This window comes from Sturnira hondurensis, unplaced genomic scaffold, assembly GCF_014824575.4.
Source record: "Sturnira hondurensis isolate 20B ecotype Veracruz unplaced genomic scaffold, ASM1482457v3 Scaffold0021795, whole genome shotgun sequence".
Classification (NCBI taxonomy): Eukaryota; Metazoa; Chordata; class Mammalia; order Chiroptera; family Phyllostomidae; genus Sturnira; species Sturnira hondurensis.
The window spans coordinates 2,618,603-2,639,936 of record NW_028094426.1 but is presented as its reverse complement, the minus strand read 5'-3'; the positions used below and the strand labels follow the sequence as shown (position 1 = coordinate 2,639,936).

At 38.2% G+C, this 21,334-nt stretch overlaps 1 long non-coding RNA gene across 3 annotated transcripts in view; it reads right to left on the bottom strand.

Annotated features, from left to right (window-relative positions):
- LOC118978386 (uncharacterized) overlaps positions 1–21,334 on the bottom strand; it is a 97,978-nt gene that overhangs the window by 17,201 nt on the left and 59,443 nt on the right. The window contains exon 3 of one of the 3 annotated variants that reach the window (XR_005064700.1): positions 7,479–7,759. The exons of 1 other annotated variant lie outside the window; for it this stretch is intronic. This is a non-coding gene — a long non-coding RNA (uncharacterized LOC118978386). Of the gene's footprint in view, positions 1–7,478; positions 7,760–9,657; positions 9,804–21,334 lie in introns of those variants that run through there. One more of the 3 variants, XR_005064701.1, reaches the window with a different exon arrangement.

The window sequence follows — 21,334 nt, the reverse complement described above, 5'->3', positions numbered from 1 at the left end:
ACAGGTATGTATGTTAGAACATGTGCAAGCCATGAGCTTGGGGAAGAATGGTGGTGCGTAAAAAGCACTCTTCATTTTTAAGAGAAATTCATAAGGCAATTATTCTTGTAGATTCTGTGTGCCAAAATTTTTTTTGAAAGCTAGTATTTCTACCAGACACTCTGATACACAACCTGGGTTACCACAGTAAAATCATGGGATGGTGTAAGAAAAAGTTTAGAAAGAAAATAATAAAGGACTTAGAACTCAAAGTCTCCCAGAAGTTCATCTCATCCATAACAGGATAAAATAGTAAAAATGTTGTAACCAAATACTTCATGTTAAGGGTGTGACACACTATTTTTTAAAAAAACATATAAAAGCCAGTGAAAGCCTTTATTGAAGCTGATGTTTTCTGCTGTGGTTGGCTTGGCTTTGTAGGGAGTGCAGGGTGACAGAGGCTCTTCTGCACAGAGCGTGAAGACGGAAGAGAGGCTGCTTGCTTCATTTCCCTTCGGAAGGGCGTAACACCATTCTGGTAATCCTCGTAAGCACTTAAAATTTGATACAAAGGATTAATAGGTATACACCTTGGAAAGGCAAGGGTACTGGATAAACAGAAGTTACCAACAAAGGCATAAATGATTGTGCCTATTTGACCCAGTTTCTTGTTTCTTTACCAAAAACCACATAGAAGTATCTATGCATTTTCCGTGCAAGGTTGTAATTACAGAGCCCATTGTTCCATCTCACAATTTTCTAAAGTTCTTTTCAACTTGGCTTTCTCAGTAAGTTAGAAAAAAAAGTAAGAAATAATATGTAGAATTTCATTATCTGCAGGAATTTAGTGATTTGTAGTAAATAAGTTTAATCAATTGATGTTGAAAGTTCAACATATAGTTCATCTTAGTTTGCAAATATCTGAACAGTTATAAACTACAGAAGGTCTATGTTTTTATTTACATAAGATTTTTCCACCATATATTTTTTATATTTTCATCCAATAAGACATATGAAATTATCAGCCAATTCATACTGAGAAAGTAACATCCAGCTCTTTTACAAATGTTTATTAGACACCCGATACATGCCAGGCAAAACTAGGCACTGGGACATGATAGTAACATCTACAGCAAAATTTCGTTGTCATAAAATCTGTAATGATCCAGCACAGAAGATAGATAAATAAGAAATAAAATAAAGAAATAAAGGATGCTAAATTATAATGACAAAAGTGCTTATAGAAGCATCTAACTTAGTTTAGGTGGGATGTGGAAAGCTCATAGGAGTTGTGACCCACAAATATCTCCCCTCTGGTATTTCTAAAGACCTAAAATTATTCATTTGTGTGTTCCCAGGATTACTGTCTGCTCCCAAAAGCATGTAAGTGTCTTAAGGAAAGTGACGGTTTTGTTCACTGCTGGACCTCCAGCGTCTAAACAAGGTTGGGCACACAACAGGCACTGAATAAATACCTGCTGACCACATGACTAACTTGGAGGAAATAATGCTGAGAAGGCAGATAGCAGCCCTCTAAGCTATGCTGAGATGTTTATACTTTATTTCTCAACCAGTGGGAAGCCTGGAATGGTGTTCAGCAGAAGAATGTCATGATCTCACGGATAGCACCATACTAGCTTCATAGAGAAAGTGGGTAGGGTAGAAAAAGGGAAGGCTGATGACCTTTAGTAAAGGAGCTATGACTATACTCAAGTGTGGGTCAGAATTGTTGGTGATGGCAATTGGGATGGAAAGCAGTGGACAAGATTCAGGAGATATTTAGGACGGAGAATCAATAGGCCTTGGTGATTGGTCTGGTGCAGGGAGGGAGGGGACTCAAGAATGATTCCAGGTCTGAATCATTATGTGGTTGGATGCTGTTACTATTCATTAAGATAGGAGGCACTGGAACAAGAGGTTTTCTTGGGTAATATCAAAAATTCAGTGTTGAGTTTGCATATTTGGAGGAACTTGCATAGTATCTAACTAAAAGTGTTCAAAGGATAATTAAATAAATGGGTCCAAAGTGAAGAAGGGTGTCTGGACTGAAGATATAAGTTGAACTTTTAGCTCAACACAAAAATTCAGCTGAATCTCAAACTTGTTAGGAAGTTACAAACAGAACAGAACGTTTCTTCTTTGCATTTTCATGACACTTGGTGTGCCACACTCGCTGAGCGTTAGCTGCTGCTGATGACAACTTCCTGGTGTCAGACTAGTCTTCAAGTTGAAGTGCCCAATGGCACTGACAGGGGACTGGCTTAGTGCAATTTCCAAATTGCTTGGCAGCCCAAGAAAGTGAAAAACTCATTACCAAGCCATCTGTCCTGAGAATCTACCCTAATATCTAGGCCAGAGGAATTTGAATAATTTCAAGAAAATTTAAACAGCACACACAGATTGGTAACTTCATTCACTACCATTCACTATCAGTTCTATAGCTTAGTTTCATGGGTGTTAACCAAAACCTCAGAAAATTGAGCAAGGTGGCAATATTAGCAAGTAAATACCCTATGTAGCCTTCTTTTCAGCAGACGAGAATACCAAAGGTCTTTCCATTAAGCATACTACATTTTGTTAATAGGTTTTTCACCCTATTTCTGGGATCTACCTTTAGTCCCATATTAAGGTATTCCTGCACAATGAAATCAAAAGATAAGAGTGCGTCCTGGCTGGTGTAGTTCAGTGGATTGAGCGTGGGCCTGTGAACCAAGGGATCAAGGTTCAATTCCCAGTCAGGGCACATGCCTGGGTTACAGGCCAGTTCCCGGCGGGGGACGCACAGGAGGCAACCATACATTGATATTTCTCTCTCCTTCCCTTCTCCTCTAAAGATAAAGAAATAAATTTTTTTTAATATTTTATTTATCTTTTTAGAGGGGAAGGAAAGGAGAGAAGGAGAGAAATATCAATGTATGGTTGCTTCTTGTGAGTCCCCTGCTGGGAACTGGCCTGCAACCCAGGCATGTGCCCTGACTGGGAATCGAACCTCGATCGTATGGTTCACAGGCCCGCGCTCAATCCACTGAGCTACACCAGCCAGGGCCTAAGAAATAAAATTTTTTAAATAAATAAATAAAAAGATAAGAGTGCAATAAAATAAATCTAGTGGTCAACTTGAATCTTTTGCTTGTTACAGAGAAACTTTCTTGCGTTAAAATCTTTCCCTACTTTCAATTCTTCCTCCTCTTTTTCATTCCATTCTTCCTTGTTTTTCTTCCCTCTCTCCTCTAGTTCTTCTTTTCCTTGTGCAATCAAAGAATGTGGGATAGTGAGTCAGGTAGAATTGCTTTTGGCTGGTATCTCTACCTCATTTTAATTAGAGTCTCTGAATCTGTTTCCTAAATTCTAAATATTATTTAAAATTATATTTATTATTATTATTAACACTGCTGATTTAAAATGTCACAGGGTCACTGTCAGGGTTGGATGAGAAAACACAGAGTTGACTGCATAAAGGTGCCCCACAGTGGGCAGTCCATAAATCGAGTTTATATTCTCTTTCCATTCCCAGTTTTCTCCATTAAGAGGGCTATTGGACCTCAGCCAATGAAACCTGTTAGGCATAGTTGAATTAGATTCAGTGAGTGATAGAAGAGAAAGCCAGATGGTAATGAGCTCAGAAGTGAGTGACAAATAATGATTTATAGACATTAGTGGCACAGCCACTCTGTCAAAAAGTGAAAGAGGGTAAAGGGATGTAAAACAATGGAGCAATAGTAGGAAGGAGAATCAGAGTCAAGAAAATAATCTCTTTTTGGTGATGGTTGGTTGTTTCTTTGGGGTGGGAGTCTTGAGTGTGCCTGTACGAGGGGAGAAGAGAACTGATGGAGAGGAGGAATATAAACATGAGACACCAATAATAAAGAAATGCCTTAAAGAAATAGAATATTAAAAAGTTTCTTATAGCTATAAAAACAAATTGCCAAAGGAACACTAACTCCTCATGGGGAAGACAAACAGGACCTTTGGGGACCTGGGCTCACTGTGACCCAGGACTTCAATAGACTGTTGTTATCAGCCGACAGCGTTCAGTGCTGACAAGTATCGTAGGAGAGCCTGCAGGCAGGCCTTCTCCTAATGTCTGAAATGGCAATTGCTCATTTTGTGTGAAGTGGTTAAGAGATATGTGTGGGAAGAACAGACCTCAGTTTGAATATGGGCTCCATCACTTATTTTTTGTATAATCTTGGGAAAGTTTTTCAATTTTATTTCCTTAGTTCTCAAATAAGAATAATGGCTCCTTCATAATAGAATTGGAGATAATGTACTCGAGGTAATTAATGGTGATTAGCATACAGAAAATGATTCTCATCAAGAAGTGTTAGAGTACTGTCATTTGCCTATTTGGTTATTATTGAATAATTTTTTGTTTTCTCCATGAAAACTTGAGCACATGTAGTATAATGTGCTTGCAGAGATTTGAGCTGATATAGCTGTCACCAATGTTACCCCAGGGTGGTCCAATGCAGAAGTTCTCCCAGGATTCTGAATGTGAGTCAATAGAATAATGACGAACCCTTAAAGGAACCCAGGCCTTTTGTGTCCAGACACATGTGACACGAAAATTATCCATGGTATCGAGCTTCAAAAAGAGAAAAGGGGACCTTAATAGGAATCTTCCTTAAGACTTGGGCATCTGTTCATCTGTTTTCTTCAGTTTTAAATCAATATGATTATTTCCCAATGTGATGGCAATTATGACACCAACAAAAGCACAAAATACAAAAATTCAGAAGTGAAAGGAATATCTCATTCCACTATTCATTTATGAACATCATTATAATTATTGTTATTTAACAAGCCTTCCATTTGGCCAGTGTTTTTAACTAGACCAATCCATTAAAAATAAATTTCAATGTAACAAATTCAAAATATCCAAGACTTAATTATGAATAGCTCAGTTTTTGTCTTGCCTTTTCTCAATCCTCAGTCCATATTCTACTAAAAAAGGTGGAATCCACATTTAAGTCCTATCTGTTATGTCATTAAATTGAATACCAAAGACTATTTTGAATGGGTAAGAGGGCAAAGGGGGGGTGAGGAAAGGCCAATTGAATGAATTTTTGATATCATACAGAAGCACCTCTCATGTGCTTATAAGTCAGCAGCAGATCTTACTAAGTGCAGATTCTTATTCAGTAGACCTAGGGTGGCATCTGAGGTTTTGCACTTCTAACAAACTCCAGGTACCAAGGCTGTTACTGGCCCTCCACCACCACATCCTAGAGTGAGGAAGAGTCTACTAGTAATGAATGGGGAGGGATGATGGCACGTGCCCAGCCATCTGCTCAGCATCACAGAAAGCACCAAAAACTCAACCACCACCTGCCATTTGGATTCTCTCATCTTTTTTTTCCACTTAAAGATTTTTTTATTGTTGTCCAATTACATCTTCCCCCCATTACTCTCCCCTGCCCTACATAACCCTCCACCTCCACCTTCAATCCTCACCCCATTGTCTTTATCCATGGGTTCTTTATACATGCTCCTGGACTTGACCCTTCTTCTTTCCCCCATTGTCCCTCTTTGCCCTCCCCTCTGGTTACTGTCAGTTCGTTCTTTTTTTCCGTATCTCTGGTTCTATTTTGCTCCCTTGTTTGTTTTGTCAATATGATCCACTTATAGGTGAGATCATATGTATTTGTCTTTAACTGCCTGGCTTATTTCACTTAGCATAATGCTCTCCAGTTCCATCCATGCTGTCACGAAGGGTAGGGAGTCCCTTTTTTCTTTCTACTGCGTAGTATTTCATTGTCTAAATGTGCCATAGTTTTTTGATCCACTCATTTACTGATGGGAACTTAGGCTATTTCCAGCACTTGCCTATTGTAAATAACGCTGCTATGAACATTGGGGTGCATAGGTTCTTTTGAATTGGAGATTCAGGATTCTCAGTTGTACAATCCCAGCAGTGGAATTGCCAGGTCAAAAGGCAGTTACATTTTTAGTTTTCTGAGGAAATTCCATACTGTTTTTCACAGTGACTGCACCAGTCTGCATTCTCACCAACAGTGCACTAGGGTTCCCTTTTCTTCACAACCTCACCAGCATTTGTTGCTTGTTGATTTGTTTATGATGGCCGTGCTAACTGATGTGAAGTGATATCTCATTGTAGTTTAATTTCCATCTCTCTGATGGCTAGTGATGCTGAGTGTTTTTTCACATGTCTCTGGGTCCTCTGTATGTCCTCCTTGGAGAAGTGTCTGTTCAGGTCCTTTGCCTATTTTTTAGTTGGATTGTTTGTCTTCCTGGTGTAGAGTTGTCTGAGTTCTTTATGTATTCTGGAGACCAAACCCTTGTCTGAGGTATCATTGGCAAATATATTTTCCCATATGGTTGGTCCCCTTTCATTTTGCTGATGCTTTCTTTAGCTATGCAGACAGATTCTCACATCTTCTTAACATAGCAACTCTCTGATATTTGACACTAGTAACTAACATATCCCTCTACCAGAAGAAGGCATATCCTCTGGAAACGTATTTTTATCTAGAAACCTGATAGACATTGGTCTAATAGAGAAGTAACAACAACAAGGTGACATCATCTGCTGAGGTGACGGGGCCAAAAAAAAAAAAAAGACCAGGACCATAGTCAACTGACTGTCTCTATCAGAACTGAGCAAGTCCATACACCTGAAACTAATACAATGTTCTATGTTAATTATATCTCAATTAAAAAAAAGAATTGGGCCATTCCTTCACATATTCCATTGGTGAGTCTAAAGTAGATCCTTTGGGAAAGTTACAACAAATCTTACTGAGATATTCTTTCCTGATGGGCCTATCAATATGAAGTGATTCCTCTCTACTTTCTCTAGAATAAAACAAGTTCAGATTCATATTTAATTTCAATAGACTTTAATTATATACTAAGCCATTATTTTACAAGGAAGTATTGAGGAAACCTCAAAGAAGTGGTGTGCCCTAATTACTTTTAGAATTATTTGCTTTGTTGAACACAACAAGAATTACAATGGAAATCAGTACTCTGACTTGTCTCTTTTTAAGAGTATCTATTTTTATTAGAATATTGCTTTTTCTGAGAGGAGTCACTCTCTTTAGACAATGAAGACTTATTATGCCCAATTGTTTGCAGTTGTGGTCAGAAGTAGTCAACATTCTCTAATGACCTCAGAAAAGAGGGCTAAAGGCGTTCTGTGCATGAAGATGCTGAAGCAGAAGTGAGCCATCACACATGGTTAAGTGTTTTATCTTTAACAGCCGAAGAGAATGTCAGAAGCCTCACTTGGGGCCTAGATGAGCATCCTGCCCCAAGCTCAAAAGAGCACACAGCACACCCTTTCAATTGTTGTGTGCGTGATGGCTCTAAGTATGCCCGCTGACACCTTCACGAAACCAGCATTCTTGGAAACATGGCAATCTATAAATTCAGAGAAAAAGATTTCGCTCCTTGGGCATTTATATCTGTATTTGTTACCTGGGGAGAATAATAGCTTTATTTCAGAACAAGTTGTATAATTAGAGATATATCCAAAATTTTGCCAGAGTGGCAGGTGCTTTTATTTTGTTTTGTTTCATTTTCCCGTCACCCCAGCTATGTTTTTCTGGGTATCTTAATGTAAAGTGACTCTTGAAAGAAAGGGTTTTGCAAATGTATTCTTCTTGAATTGTACCTATCCTCTGGGCTGAAGAGTTCTTGCAATTTCTCCAGAAATGGGAACCTTGATTCATACTTCACTGATGTTTTTGAAGAGGTGGCAGCACCAAGGGGACACGTATCCACTTGTCTTCACTGCCCTGGTAAGTGGGGAAGCCCCCTGGAGAAGGGGCACGCACAGGCTGTCCCTGAGAAGCCAGGGTCCCCATTCCCTGCGGCGGCCATTCATCCTGTCACTAACACAATGCTGTATTTAAACTACCCAGACAAAAATAGATCACGAGCTGGAAAACAGTGGGGTGAAGTACAGAACTAGAAGTTGAAATATTTCAGCCCTGTCTATGAAGATGACTGCCCGGATGTGAGTAACCTTGGTCAGGTTTGCCCACTGAAGCTGTGAAGAACTGGCCCACCTGTCCTGTCAATCACGTGAACAACTACTTTTTAAAACAATGATGAACAGGGACAAAGAAAATGCAGCAAATTAACCCGAAGCTGATGTAGCAGGTTGGACTACCACTGATGACACTTGGATAGGAAGCAAAATATTGAATTAAAACACATTTGCCTTTTTAAAACAAGCGGTAAATGTTGAAACAAATGGCCAACTTCGATTAATAACGATTTGGGGACAGATGGAGAAGGTGAGGACATTCTGTACCCTTGTCTCTCCTTGTGGGGGGTTAGCCCTGGTGCTGTGGGACCAGCTCATTTGTCCTACTGTTTCTAGGTCTGAGATCTGATTGGATTAAATTTTACCTTCCCTAGAGTTTAATTTTTACTTTGTTTTAATAAAACTGAAGTATCTCTATACATGATTTCTGGTTTAGCCATTCACTTTGTAATTATAATACCACTAATAAATGAGCATGTATAAAATGATGAATATGCTAAACAGATTACCTAATTAAATCTATTCAGAAATCCTAAAGGGTAGTTATTATTAGTCTCAACTAGAGATAAGAAAATTGAAGCCTAGAGAGCTTCTCCATGCAATGTTTTGAGGAAGCTCCACGCTGATTTTCATAGTGGCTGCCCCAATTTACATTCTCACCACCAGTACACAAAGGTTCTCTTTTCTCCACATCGTCACCAACTCTTACTTCCTGTGTGTTTGATAATAGTCACTCAAACAGGTGTGAGCTGATATCTCATCGTGGTTTTAATTTGCATCTCCCTGATGATTGGTGATGTTGAGCCCTTCTTCATGTACCTGTTGTTCTTTTGTGTGCTTTCTTTAGATAAATATCTATTCAGACTTTCTGGCCATCCAGATTTTTTTTTGCTGTTTTTTGTTTATTTTTTTGGATTTTTTTGCTATTGATCAGTATGGGTTCTTTATATATTTTGCATATTAACCCCTTATCAGATACATGATTCTGCAAATATTTATGAATTGTAAATATTTAGTAGGTTACCTTCTTATTTTACTGATGATTTCTTTTCTGTGCAAAATAATTATTCTTACTGTGTAATAATTATTTATTTTAAAAGTTTGTAGTAATATTTGGTGACAACATATATCACCTTCATATGTTTGGTAAATCTTAGCTTATGATCATAAAAAGTCTCCCATTTTGTTATTTCAGGGAAAACATTTTGGGGGGGTTGCTGAAAAAAAGTACAACAGGGTAATCTTGGAGAAATTAACATAGTATGTGGAAGAACATGAAGATGTTTGGGCTGTAAAGTAAATACAAAAGGAGCAACATATTTTCAGTGGGATTTGAGACTTCAAGGATAATGAGTTTACAGAGTTCTACCTACTACCTATTGGGTCAATTGTAAAACAAATTGAAGTCAGATAGTCATTCCATTGAATTAATTAGATTTCCTCTCTCCCTCTAATTATTTTATAGCCTAGTAATCAAAAAACAATGTATGACACAGTTGCATCTGGACACTTTGCAAATATTACATAATTAGAAATGGCAAGTAATTGTTCTGTACTGATTTCCATAACACCAACCATTCACATATTCTGTGAAGAGGAAGAGTAAAATAGCAGGTATGAAATGCAGTAGACTTATTTTAAATTTTCTATCAACTCATACTTTTGAACATTATTGGTCTCGGGTTTTTCTCCAGTACTGGGATTTCAGACCCAAGCTTAGCAATTTCTTGCTGCAGTTGTTCATTTGTTTCCTGTGCCTGTTGCAGCATGACTCGACCATTGTTTAAATGTGTGTGTGTGACTCCAGAAACTGAGGCCAGTAAAAAAAAAAGGAAACAAGAGTGTGTTGAGCAAGAATTCTCTGTTTTATAATAAAAGAGGCCATTGAACGCCAAAGCTGATTATGAAACAAACCCCATCAGGGTCTGAAAATTCCACCAGAGAATAAAGCATAATGGGAATTTTCAAGTCAATTCTAACTTCTTTTCCGCCCGCAGGAGTTCTCTGTTAAAAGAAATATATTAATTCATTTTAAATTTCTGGCAAGATTTCCAAAAAAAAGTATTTTAATATGCTGTATTTTATGACATTTTATAGCCAATTTATGTTTTAACAAATTCATTCATTTAAAAATTATAATAGGTTATCTAATACACTTACATGTTACAAACTAGATTTTTCCTCTTGAAGTATAGCTTGCTTAGATTTTTTTAAATCTCAGTTTCTTTACTGGATGGTTCCATAAATATTCACAATGTATAATTTTGGGTCACACATTTCTTATAAAGACCTTAGCCAACAATGGATCATGAATAATAATGATAACACACTTTGCTGGTTCTGCTTTAGGATTTTAATTAAAAGTCAGCACACAGCAGTAAGTAGGCAGTGTATAGGTGATTTGTGAGGTACAACATGCCAATGTAAATTCAACTTGTATATAATTGTCTTATTGTCCAAATATCCAAGTTTTACTGAACCCTGAGAGGCAGTAAAGTCCAGTGAAATTCCTTAGATAATGTATCTCATATTGTTTTCTCAGTAGTAAATTGGAAATAACAACATCGTCAACTAACTTTATTGCAAAAGAGAAATGAAACCCAAACCTAATTAAAATTTGTTGGGCATTCACCTAAGCACTTTCTGGAAACTCATATCCAGAGTAATATATACAGACCCAGTTTGATAATACTGCAGATAATGTGACTTATGAAATTTCTATAAATCTCTGAAATATTTTCCTTTGAAAAGTAACCTATATCTATATCTTTGTCTATATCTATATCTGTACATTCTTCCCCACCCCATCCATGCTCTAGGTGTGGTACCTTCTCAGGCAGTGAGATCCAGTGTCTCTAGCCAACACATTGTACTATACTATACATGTATTCCTGGCTAAAAGACATTAGTGCACCATATTGCAAAAGGCCCCCTGCCAAAAAGTATTCTACCTGATTTTCCTAAAATGAGTGGATTCTAAAACATGTATTCTTTACTCTGCTATGGCTTTCTTTCTACCATTTATTTTGTTATGGTGAAGAGTTTTAACCTGTAAGGCACAACAGAAAGAATGCAAGTGATACTTACATCCAAAAAAGGTGGTGAGGGGGGCGTGCAGACCACAAGGATTCTTCAAGAAAATGACTTAGGAATCAGAGAGTAAAGCACTTACTAATTTTGGAAGGTACTTTGACCTTCATAAATACTACACCGTGCTCGAGGACCAACCAGCAAAAAGAGATCATTCATGCTGATTGCCTGGAGAGCATCTCCTTGGAGCTGTCCTCCAAAGAACCCACAGAGAAGTGCCCCTGCCATTTCTACAAATTCATCCCTTGAATAAAACCGGGCATGTTATATGCACAAGTTTTCTGGAAACATGTTCTCCTTTGGAAAGTAATTTAAAAGATACATCTTTTTAATGGGACCAAAGGTATTTAAGAAACTCTCTGATCTAATGAACAGAACAAACTGATGAACGAAATAGGACCAAAGGCGTGGATGCACGGAGCAGACTGACAGATCTCAGAGGCATGGGGGAAGCTGGAAGAGATTAGCCAGAGAACATACGTGCATACATGCGTAGACCTTGGACACAGACAACAGTGTGGTGGGGGCTGGGCTGGGGGGGATGAGCAGGAAGGGGTGAAGGGGGGCAAATGGGGCAGGGGGCAAATAGGGGACGTGTGTAACAGTGTCAACAATAAAAACAAAACTTTAACAGAAAGAAACTGTCTCAATCATGAGGCACATTACAGAGAGAAGAGATGATCCACATATGGGAAAGAGTAACAAGGGTGAAAGAGCTGAGAGAGAAAATAAAAAACAAGCTGATCTAAGTTTAAATTTCACGCCTATTCCAGCACACTTCATACAAAATGCCGGCCACTCTTCCAAGGGAGGGAGGGAGGGACTGAGAACGGCAGAAGACAGTGGGCAAATCAGTCCATAGTGGTAAATGTATATAGTACGTGGTTAGTAAACGAATTCACAGATAGCTCACATCACCCAGGTAAAATTAGCTTCTAACTAGAAAATGAAGGTCAGTCCTGTTTTCCAGATGGTAGACAAAATGTTATGAAAACTGTGCCAGCAGGAAGATTCCACAGCTAGTATACACCTTGCCACTTTCGGTATTAAGTAAATAAAGATAATTCTAAGGTATCATAGTGAAGTTACACATATATTCAAAAGAGAAGTTTTATTGCAGCTACTTACTTAGGGGAAAACTTTATGAAAAACTGTGTAAAGGATCTTTTTTCCAAATTGTTAAGCCTGATGGGTCTTTTTTTAGATCCATTTTCTGCACACTGGCTCTATGGCAATCAAAGTGACTCCTAGAAAATATATTTTGCTTCCAGAATTTGGACCTGCCTCTCCAAACATTTAATTTTCATATTTTCTACAAACATTTTCACCTTCTCATTTCTATATTTCACAGATTAGGAGAGACAATATGTAACTCTTCCATACTCTTCTTCCCTACCCTCATCTTTCCTATACAAATATATATTTTGTGGGGAAGGAAGTTAAATAAAAGAATATTATCTTTACAGCAAATAGATCAGAGCAGTTAATCTCTGTCAGCCATTCTCCCTGCTTCTGCTGAGTCCTCAGAGGTTGGCAGACTGGGGTTGTGGGGCCCTGGCAATGGCAGTGGGAGGGCCCTGCACTTGACCGTGCTCACTGGCTATTTTTCCATTTGGAGACACCTCAGTCAGAGAGGTGCGGCCCAGCTATTAGAAACTTTCATTCTAAAGGCAGGAAAGCAAACACATAAACAAACAATAATAAAATTGGAAATGTTATGACAGAAACAAATGAGGGCAGAAAGACAATCATGGTGTTGTGTATGTTGCGGGTTGAGACCCACTTTAGATAGAATACTCAAAGCCAAATGAGGAGGAGTTGGCTGTGGGAAGTCAGGGAAGCATTTACTGGGGGAAAACAACCAGCACAACCTGCCCTTCAGGGGAGAGTCTGAGGGGCAACAAAGGCTTTGAGCAGACACCCCAGTACTGGCTCCTCGCTGCAAAGGTAGGCGTGGCTGACTTACAGAGAATGGACCTCGGGACACCAAGGGAAAACGGGGAGGGGCTATTGCAGGAGTCTTAGTTCAAGAATCAGGCAGCTGGGACTAAGATGGGGCAGAGGAGATGGAAAGAAGCGAAGATATACAACTTGTTGATGGAGTGGGTGTGGGGATGCAAGAAAAAGGAAGAATCAACAATGACTCCCAGGTTCCAACCCTGAGGACTTGGGTGGCCAGTGGGGGCACGCACTGACATGAATAAGACCGGAGACTGGAAATCGAATTGGCGGGGAAGGATAGGATGATTGAGGCCAAGAGTTCCATTTAGTGCTCTTTTAATGGACTGACACTGGATGGTGGCATCAGAGGTGGCAAAGAAATTCATCTACAAATAACCCTATTTGTAGATGACCCTATTTGACCCATTTAATATCTTTTTTATAAAATGAAGACTACAAAACTACTGTAATTATCCCTCTCAACCTGGTGTTTCAGTAACTATGTGAGAAGTATGAGTCTCACTTAATGCAAAACACATTTTGAGCTTCTCAGAAGAAAGTAGTGAACATGTGTGGAAGGCTCATTAATTTAGTACACAGGAATGTGTTGTTGCACGCAGTGGTACTAAAAATAAGAGGTCTAAAAATAGTAGCACAGTTTCCTCCCCATAAAATGCTTTCTCTAACAGATTAATAAGTGGCATTGCTCTTGTTCATAAATCCGGGCCTACTTTAAGAGCCTGCGAGCATCAAAACAAACTCATGATACGGAAAGGTATCACTGCCTTATTTGGAATAAAGTCTATTATTTTAGCGATGACATTATCCCCATTTTCCTTGGACGTCTGTGCTATTAGAGGAGACTCCTATAGGTTACATATGGATTTACTGAAAGTTCTGGACTAGAAGAAAAATTACTAATTGTACAAGATTACTCATAGAATGCTAACCATGGCTTTTTGTGCTGTATCGGTTATTTCATTACCCTGAAATTTCAATGTTTTATATGAAGTAGTATATAGGGTAATAGTTATTGCCCAAACTTCGTTGTCCCCTGATGCATATGTCAGTCAATTGTCAGAGATCTGAAGCATTGAGAATATAGTTCATTATGGAATATCTTCAGAGAATGAGGCTTCCCAGTCAGGTCAATTTGCAAGGTGTATCGGTGTCAGAAATTGCGCTGGGGCTCAGGAGACAGAGTGAAGGCTGCATCAGGTTTTCATAAACTGCCTCCAATGCCCACTTCTATTTTTAATAGTAGCTAATATTTACTGAACACGTAGTGTGTCCTTGTGTTTAAAGTAGTTTCAAGAAATAACTCAGATCCAGTTGTTTTGCATACAAAGTGACCCACACGTGAGGAATAGGGTGGCCAAACTTGCCCCAGTTTGCCTGGGACAGCCTCGGTTATCTTTTTAATTGAAGTGAAATTCATACAACAAAAAATAATCTTTTTAAGGGGTACAATTCAGTGGCATTTTATACATTCATAATGCTGTACAATCACAACCTCTATCTAATTTTAAAACATTTTATAATCCCCAAAGGAACTCTGTAACTAAGTAGTAGTTGCTGTCTCTATTCCCACCACTCCCAGCCAGCTAGCAAACACCAATCTTCCTTCTGTCTCAATGGATTTACCTATTCCTGACATTTCACATAAATGGGGTGATACAATATACGGCCTGTTGTGTCTGGCTTCTTTGACTTGCATAACGTTCCTGAGGTTCACAGACACTGTGGCATGTATCAATACTCCATTCCTTATTTTGACTGAGTAATTCTGTTGTACATACATCTCACATTTGTTTATTCAGTGTCAGTGGGTGGACATTTGAGTTGTTTCCGTTTAGCTATTGTAAATAGTGCTTCTATAAACATTCATGTACAAGTATATGAGTACCTGTTCTAGATCCTCTGGGATATTTACCCAGGAGTGGAGTTGATGGATCATATGTCAATTCTATGTTTAACTTCTTGAGGAATTACAAACTGTTTGCCACGGGGGCCATACCCTTTTACATTGCCATCAGCAACGTAAGAGTGTTCTGATTTCTCCACATCTTTGTAAACACTTGTTATTCTTCATTTATGTAGGGGTTTTTTTACAGAAAGTATAGCCATCCTATTGGTCGTGAAATGATATCTTTTTGTGATATTGAGTTTCATTTCCCTAATTTCTAATGATGTTGAGCATCTTTTCAGGTGTTTGTTGGCCAATTGTCTCTCTTCTTTGGAGAAATGTTTATTTAAGTGCTTTGTACATGTTTTAATTGGATTTTTTTGGTCTTTTATTGTTGAATTGTAAGGATTTTATGTAGTCTGAATATTAGAGCTTTATCTGACATAAGATTTGCAAATATATTTCTCCCATTGTATAAATTGTCTCATTACTTTCTTAATAGTGTCCCTTGATAAACAAAAGTTTTAAATTTTGGTGAAGCAAATATATCTACTTTTTCTGTTGCTGCTTTTGATATAATATCTAAAAATACATTGCCAAATCCTAGATCACAAAGATTTAGCCTTATATTTTCTTCTAAGAGTTTTGTAGTTCTAATTCATCTATTAAGTAGTAGTTACATTTTGCATTAACTTTTGTATATGGTGTGAGGGAGGGTGTATATCTAGTTGTCCCAGTACCATTTCTTGAGGAGTCTATTCTTTCCCCCACTTAATTGTCTGGGCCCTCTTGTCAAAATTAATTGGCCATAGGTGTATAGAATTATCTCCAGACTCTCAAGCCCACTCCATTGGTCTATATGTCTATTCTTATATCAGGACTCAAATTCTCACTTCTTGAAGTGGAGGTACATAAAAGCAGTGAGAAGTTCATATCAAAAATACACAAAGATTTAAAACACGCACACACAGTTCTTACCACTGAGGGACTCACAGTCTAAATCAGGGATGCCAGACCCCCTGAAGTCATACAAAATATTTTTGTGAATGTACAGATCAAGTTTTCTAAGAAGAATTATCCATAGTTTTCCTTTCATTCCCAAAAATGTAGGTGACACAAACAAAGGGGTAAATGTTTATTAAGAGAAGAGCTGTTCTCAATGCTAAGTATACAAGTATCCTGACAAACTGTTAAAACTAATGACCCTTGAGACTCATACCTAAAGGTTCTGATTCAATCAGATAAGAGTAGAGCCCATGTATTACGGGTTAATATGAGTTAATATTTTTTAAAGCTCCCAATTTATTTTAATTTGTGGCCAGTGTTGAGGACCCTTGGTCTAAAAGGAGAGTCATCATTATCATACAATAGTATCATCTATTATATATTGTATAAATAATTGCAATATAGTATGATAAATGCCAAATACAGAAATCTTTAATAACTAATCTCTTTTTCCTTATCACCGATTATAATCTGGATATTTATGACATTTCATAACAACTTAGAGAAAATTTAAGAGAACTTTTAACTGTAATCCCTGTATCTTCTTTATTTGCCCTATTGGTTTACAAAAAAATAAACTTGGTATTGGGCCCAATTTGACTACATCCTTATGAGAAACCCTGAGTCAAGGCCACCAGTGCACTGCTCCTGGGTTCCTGGCCCTCAGAAACCGGATAAGATAACAGATATTTGTTATTGCTAGTGACAAAGTTTTTGTTATGCAGCAAAAGATAGCACCACAAATGGTAAGTAACTATCCAATCATGATTAAAAAAAAGTATCATCTCCATGGGTCCTCTCTGTGCAGAAGAAAGGCAGTGGTTGGCTCTGAGGTTAGGAACTTGGACTCCCTCTGAGCCCTGTCACTTGTTCAGGGAAATGAGAATAACAGTGCTTGTGTCCTTGGCCAGAATTGCATCACATGTCCATACCTCAAGCAATAGTGACTCATCCCTTTGGCTCAAGCTGAGGCTGTTGATAAAGTGCATGACCGGATAGAGGAAAGTGGATACATATACAACACTAGGGTTTATTTGGGGAAAAGTTACATGTTTTTGAGTGGTCAACAGAAACCGACTCCCACCATCACACACTAACACAATGACCTTAAACAAACAGCCTATCCAAGCCTCCCAGAACAGAAACAGCTGGAGACTTGAGTGTTTGCAGTGGGATAAGTAAATAAAAGAAAGCTATATAAATTATATTTAAAATTAAATCCAAAATACATTGCATGCCAAAGACATATGATTTTGACATAGCCTCCAAAACTATTCTGTGCTTGTCCTATAAAAATGAGACCGGAAGATTTGGCCATCCCGATCGTAACCATCTATGTCAACAGTAGGAATGAATCATGATGTCAATGTGATGGCACGTACCACAGGGAATTAACAGTATCTAAAATATCATCTAATCAGAAAAAAGAAATATGTTTTTCAAAAGGTGAAATGCTGTCCACTTAGCGCATCCAAGAGTAATGTAGAGGTTTAACTAGGGTCTCTTTGGTTCCAATAGAGAATGGTTTTCTTATGCCAAGAAATAGATGATAATAAAAAAGACAGAGTAATACATTTTTACTTTCTTCAACAAATGAACAAATAGTGAAACAGCAGAAAACAGCTCCCTATAGATAGAATGGAAAGAAAATTATAGGAGAGTTTTATCAACACTCTAAATCTTTAATTTTTTAAAAAATATTTTATTTACTTATCTTTAGAGGGGAAGGGAAGGAGAGAGGAAGAGAAACATCAATGTATGGTTGCTTCTTGTGCATCCCCTGCTGGGAACTGGCCCCTGCCGGGAACTGGGCCACAACCTAGGAATGTGCCCTGACTGGGAATCGAACCACGATTGTCTGGTTCACAGGCCCGTGCTCAATCCACTGAGCTACACTAGCCAGGGCTTTTAATTTTTATAGATACATTAAGTTTGCTGAATAAGTACTTGGAACCCATATTTTTAAGCAGCATATTTTCCTGTACTACAAATGATTTTCCATCAACCTTTTTTCCTAAGCTGGTAAAGACTTACTAGATTTCACTGCCCGTGTGTATGACCAGCATTATAACAATATAATATGGACTAAAACCACAACAACAGCAATAACACTGATGGGCTTTATATGACATAGTGAAAAAGAGATCATCTGGAGAGTATTATTTTACAACTTCTCTCAGGTATTTAGCAGCTCCCCACAGGCAATGTACTATGGAAACAAGAGTCGGTTTTAACCTCTCCACTAGATCCTGGCTCGAATATTCAAATTATTGTTCACACTTGGAGTCATATAGAACATTGTGGGGTGAGGAGCTGTGGGGAACACAACAGATGTAGATGAGAGCTTGCCAGTATTAAAGTATCACAGTATGAGATTCTGGAAGTTATTAATTCTAAGTTCTCAATATATTTCCTTGCTAGGCAAGACTTGAATGAGGTACTTGGGCTAGTTTCAGATAAACTCTTTATTAATAGACTACCACATTTCTATTATGTAATGTATCCTAATTGTTCCTCTCTCTATACAGACAAAGCATAGAGCTGTTTCATTCTAGTTTTAGTGGTAAGACCGCTGGAATTAGAATCCTAGAACCACCACTCACTCACTTGTTACTTAACCACTTCATGCCTCAGTTTCCTTGCCTGCTGCACACATTTGTCTGACCTCTGCAAAATGAGGATAAAACGATCTACTTCATCTCTCTAGCTGCGGTGGGGACTGAATGAGTTAATACATGCAAAGCACTCAGAATAATGCCAGGCATAAATATTAACCAAATTTCTAAGAAAAAAAGTAAGCATGTATGTATTTTCTCACCTCTAACATCCTTTTTGTGCAAAAGCTATTTGTTTTTCTTTTTTTTAAAGCATTATCTACTGTGGTTTCTAATCTTTTTTTTTTCATTTTTAGGTTTCATTTATTTATTTTTAGAGAGAGGAAGGGAAGGAGAAAGAGAAGGAGAGAAACATCAGTGTGTGGTTGCCTCCTGTGCACCCCCTAATGAGGACATGACCTGCAACCCAGGCATGTGTCTTGAGTGGGAATGGAACCAGTGACCCTTTGGTTCACAGGCCCACACTCCATCCAGGGAGCTATACCAACCAAGGCATATGGTTTCTAATCTTAACATGACCAGTTTCTTAACCTGGACATGAGAAGTTTGTGGATTGATGAGGTTCTGATTATTTTATACACAGGCCTCTGCATTACACTCTATTTCTTATCACACCGACTCAAAATCACTGCCATCCAACTTCTCCCACTACTCCTACAGAATGCCTTAGTTTTCTGTGTCCAGCTCACAGGAAACAGATGTTAAAGTGAAAAAATAACTCCATAACAATTTCCTCTAATTAGCACCTTTGTGAGTAAACTGAACAAGAAGACTAAACCACCCTCGAAACTAAATTACCCTCTCCTCTGGGGGCGAACCTCCCAGCTCAGCAGGATGAGTCACCAGTGAGCAGAGACAACTCCTCTGTGCCTCTTCAGTGAGTAAGTAGGGCCTTCAGTCTCCCAGGCCATAAATCTGGCCTTTTTTACAGAGCGCTTTGATCATTGCTTGTGTTTAAGAAGTCAGTGTTTTCATATTGTCTTTCTTCTTCTTTTCTCCATAAACACTGAGTGAGATAACTGTTACTTTTTCATACTATGACTGCCTCAGCAATTCCACTATTTTTTGTGAGCTGCTACCAGTAATGGCATAAAAATATGACCAAAGTCAGAGCTAACAATGTAACCTCTAAGGTAAAATAGAAAGAGAGATGGAGAAAAAAGAGAAAATCTTGTTTTATCATAAGAAGATCCTAGCCAAAATCAATGGACACCAAATGATGGTTTTTGCTGTCATAACATGAAATCCAACATTCATCCGAGAACGTTTTTTCCCGAAACATTCAGCATCCCTTCCCAGATAAGATTAATTTTAATGTCACGGGAACAAGCTCCTGTATCTCCACCACTTCATTTGCACACTGTAATTTCTCTATGATTCAGTTCCACAGCAATCTGATGCCCAGGAGCTCAAAATAAATGCATCATTATCACCAAATTGGGGCATTTTCTCGCTTTATAAAAGTGAATTTATTCTTGAATTAAATGTATTCTGACACAACTTGAAATGTACAGCCACTATCATAGAGTTTGTGGATGGGAAGGAAACCTCAGAAGTGCTCCGGTCGAAGCCAAACCCGTTTAAGAATCCATCAGGGACAGTGTTTCAAACCTAGCTTTAGAACTCCACAGGGAAAAAAATTTATATAACATCTCCAAATAGTAAAACATATTTCCATAAACCACTTTTGAAAACCTTTCATTTCATAGTCATCTTCCATGAAGGCAATTTCTCAGGTCATCAGACTACCAATATTTTTGCATAATTTTATACAAGTTGTTGAGAAGACATTTTTAATGAGTTCACTGTCTTTTATTTAGCCTCCTTCTCATTTCTCTTTCCATTAGTGCATTTTTTAAAATATATTTTTTACAGACTTTATTTATTTATTTATCTTTAGAGGGGAAGGAGAGAGGGAGAGAAACATCAATGTATGGTTGCCTTTCATGAGTCCCCTGCTGGAAACTGGCCAGCAGGGAACTGGCCTGCAACCCAGGCATGTGCCCTGACTGGGAATTGAACTGCGATCCTTTGCTTCGCAGGCCCGAGCTCAATCCACTGAGCTACGCCAGCCAGGGCCTCCATTAGTGCATTTTAACATATGATGTAATTTTCACTAAAAATTCTTTATTTTGAGTTAAGGGTTTCATCTTCAAACAGCCTTTATGATGATCATAGACAGTGTTGCTGTCTACTATGTCCTATTATATAAGGCCTAGTCTCTGGTGTTAAAAAAAAAAATAAAACAAAAACCTCAATACAGACACGCATGAGTGATTGGTCCACAGTCATGGGTAGCTGAAATATTTTTGCCAAAGAACACTAACCAAATGAATCCTTTTAGGAATTAAATACAACTGCAAGCTTATGAAAGTTTATTAGTTTTTGTAGCTTATAAGATGAACATTCCCTTTCCAAAAGGGTTCATAAATGTTTTCATTTTATGAAGAATGCTTATCTTCCTGGGTTTCCTTCATATGTTCCTAAACAGCAATGTGGTTTTGCTTAGTAGCTATTTATTAATAGGTACTATCTACCAGATACTGCTAAAGGAGAAGGATACAAAGTTGAGTGAAACCACATCCCTCCCTGCTGCAGGGTGCAGTCTTGCAGGAACCACCAACACATACCCCATCATTTCCTGAAAGGCAGCAAGTACTGTAAGGGAAGTCTCCACCGGGGTGGGGAAGGCCAGAGAAATGTGAAGTCAGGGAAGATTTCCTAGGAAGCGTTTCTACAATTAACCAAATTCCTCATCTCATTTTTAAGGAAATAATATATGTA